This window comes from Silene latifolia, chromosome 3 (assembly GCF_048544455.1).
Source record: "Silene latifolia isolate original U9 population chromosome 3, ASM4854445v1, whole genome shotgun sequence".
Lineage (NCBI taxonomy): Eukaryota > Viridiplantae > Streptophyta > Magnoliopsida > Caryophyllales > Caryophyllaceae > Silene > Silene latifolia.
Genome location: NC_133528.1, coordinates 102,639,314 through 102,643,094, shown reverse-complemented (window position 1 = coordinate 102,643,094; position 3,781 = coordinate 102,639,314).

Below are 3,781 nucleotides of genomic sequence, written 5' to 3'. Positions count from 1 at the left end.
CAACCTCTTCTTCAACTCTTGGAATGCACCTTCACAAGTTTCGGTACACACAAACTTGGTCTCTTTCTTCAAAAGTTGAGTCATCGGTCTAGCAAGCTTGGAAAAGTCTTTCACAAAGCGACGGTAATAACCTGCCAAACCCAATAAACTACGGATCTCACCAACATCGGTTGGACTCTTCCACTCGATCACGGCTTCAATCTTCGATGGGTCTACCATGACACCATCCTTAGATATAACATGGCCTAGAAAAGACACCTTAGACAACCAAAATTCATACTTGGAGAATTTGGCAAACCACTTTTGACGACGGAGGATCCCCAAAATGATACGAAGGTGATCGGCATGCTCTTCTTCGGACTTGGAATAGATGAGGATATCATCAATGAAGACCACAACACACTTGTCTAAGAACTCGCTAAAGGTCCAGTTCATTTGGTCCATGAAGATAGAAGGAGCATTGGTTAAACCAAAGGGCATCACCTTAAACTCGAAATGTCCATAGCTCGTGCTAAAGGCGGTCTTAGGGATATCGGACTCACGAACAGGAATTTGATGGTAACCGGATCTCAAATCAATCTTGGAGAAAGTGGAAGCACCTTTGAGTTGATCAAACAAATCTTCAATTCTTGGTAGAGGATACTTGTTCTTGATGGTAACACGGTTAAGCTCGCGGTAGTCAATGCAAAGTCTCATGGATCCATCTTTCTTCTTCACAAAGAGAACGGGAGCACCCCAAGGTGAGGCACTAGGTCTAATGAATCCTTTCTCAATCATCTCATCAAGTTGCTTTCTCAACTCTTTCAACTCGGTTGGCGCCATACGGTACGGGGCTTTAGTAATCGGACCGGTTCTGGGTACAAGGTCGATAGAGAACTCAACATCACGCTCGGGAGGAATTCCGGGCAATTCTTCGGGAAAGACATCGGCGAACTCACAAACCACGGGCACTTCTTCGATTTTTGGTAGGAAGGGGAGGTATAAGTCACCACACATAGAAAGATTTGATAACCTTTCCTCTTCATACTCATAAACTTCAAAGCAGAAATCAACTTCACACCTTCTTGGGAGCGGACTCCTCTATAGGACACACGAGTGCCTAGCGGACTCTTGAGGCGAATCTTTTAGTCTCTACACTCGAATCTTGAATCATAATTTGACAACCAATCCATACCCAAAATTACATCGAATTCCTCAAGGGGGAAACGAAGTAGGTTAGCGGGAAACAAGGTTTCCGAAATAGAAATAGGAATGTCAGAGAAAGTGAGGGAGCAAGAGAACATTTCTTCGGAAGGTAAGGATATAGAAGTTTCCTCACTAGGAATAGGTTCAAGAGCTAATTTTTCCAAAAACGTGGAAGATATAAAGGATAAAGATGCACCGGTATCAAATATAATAAGGCAAGGTTGATCAAAAATTGATAACATACCCGTGATGATATCGGGATGAGCGGCGGCTTCGGCTCGAATCATGACAAAGATGGTTCCTTTTGGCCTATCATTTGGAGTAGGAGCATCCTTCTTCTCGGGGCAATCAATGGCACGATGTCCGGGCTTCTTACAATGAAAGCAAGTCAAGGGCTTGCCATAGCATCCCATTCCGGGGTGTAGAGCTTGCCTACAATGACAGCACTTGCGTTCCTTCTCAAGCCTATTATTTGATGTGGGAGCTTGTCCTCTTGGTTCTTGAACTCTTGGTTCTTGTCCTCCATGGTCTTACATCCTTGGCACAAACCTCCTCTTGTTGGCATAGTTTGGAGTAGAAGGCACAAAGGGTCTCTTGCCATGAAAGTTAGAATGGTAAGAATGAGAAGAGGAGTGGGGCTTGGCTTCTTCTTCAATGGCCTTCAAAGAGCTTTCGGCCCAAATGGCATTATCATAGACTTCCACAAAGGTAGTTGAGTTTCTTCTCACCATGCTTTCCACTTTATGATTCAACTTGTTCTTGTAGAAGTAGACACGATCCTCTTCATCTTTCACGAACTTGGAGGCATTATGAGCAAGTTCATTAAACTTGTCGGTGTAGGCTTGAATTGATAGCTTCCCTTGCTTGAAGTCCATAAACTCCTTCAATCTTTGTTGTATGAGCTCCTTAGGGTAGAAGCGAGTCTCCACAAGTGACTTGAAGCGGTTCCAATCAAAGTTGGGGCCTTGAGTAGCGGTAGGACCGGTCAAAGTCCACCACCTATCGGCTTCCTTCACAAGAAAGTGAGAGGCTAACCTCACCTTGTCCTCCTCTCGGGCATCAAAGAGAGAGAAGTTCTTCTCCATATCACGAAACCACTCCGAGAGAGCAACGGGATCCACTTCACCACCATAGGTCCTAGCCTTGTTCCTTGCTAGTTGACTTGCAATCCAAGCATAACTTCCTTGGCGGTTAGCTTCATGTAGAGGGGGAGCGGATTGAGCATTTTGTTGATTAGCAAGCACTTGAGTGAGGGCTTGTATGATAGCATTTTCCACATTGGTTGGTCGTACCATCTTTTCGCACAAGAGCAAACAAGTTAGAACCTATCACCAAACATACACAAAAAGGCTACCAACTTAGGTCCTTAATTCTACCCCTCTCTCATTCATTATTCAAGGTCAAGTAAGAATTTTAATTTGGGGTACACGTGTGTGCGTTGGGAGCAATATATGTTCTGATACCAACTGTGACACCCCTCGTTGAGGTAACTAAACATAACTAGTAACTCGTGGCGGAAACACGAGATTTTTAAAACTTTTAAGGCTTCTCATGAAGTCCAACGCGAGGCATCACCAACACGATAAATAAGTTCAGATAGTTAAGTTTAAGTTTACAACACAAGTCTATTTATTGGGGAAAAGATATCTCACGAATTAACATAAGTTCAAAAGTAGGTGAGTCTATCAAGTGATAACTAAATAAGGCCCAAGGTAAGAACTCGCTAGCTCACACGGTCTTCCCCACTTAAGCTTCATCACCAACCTGTCATTCATAATAAATATGAAAGCCACAGTCAGTGGGGAGTAACTCAGGGTTCTCCCAGCCATAATATGTCAAAATACAAGTAATTAGGAATTTAATTAAACAAACAAGCATAAGAATAGATACTTACGGTAATAAGAAAATCATGATTAGTAAGCATAGGGAAATAGGGATAGAAGTACACAAATGAGAGAAGAATTATTAGGTCAACTGTCACATATTAACTCGACTCAAATGTAAGACAAATACAAGGAATGGACGGACAAGACGAACAACCTAGACTCCAACCTCCTGGTAGGACGACGATCATAATACGGTCCTAGTCTAAACCTGGATTCAGACTCTCGGGATGGACGTCACCCGATTCGACATGCGGTGACCTATCCGCATCCAAGACTCGATACATGGCACACAGACCGTAACCAAAGGTCGAGTAACCCCAAATCGGAAACATGGCACACAGTCCGTAACCAAAGGTCCGAAGAGGCGGAAGGATAACATAATCCGGAAACATGGCACACATATCCGTAACCAAAGGTCCAAAAGGGTAATTAAGGAATGTCAAGTCGCCACACAATTTAAATCGTCACACTTGGGTCCAAAGGGAATGTCCATGATTTTGCATGATCATAACATGAATAAGTCTTAAAGTAACTAATTATCAATAAGGAAGAAGATACATGCATAACTCAATCATTATTAGAAGTCCCAAGTAAAAAGAGACATACAAGGGACTCCCAGCCGGGAGGGGTACCGGCGGCCGGGCCACCGGCTGGGGCAACACACCAATGTTTAGAAATAAATAAAAACTTACAGTGCTCTCCCAGCAAGT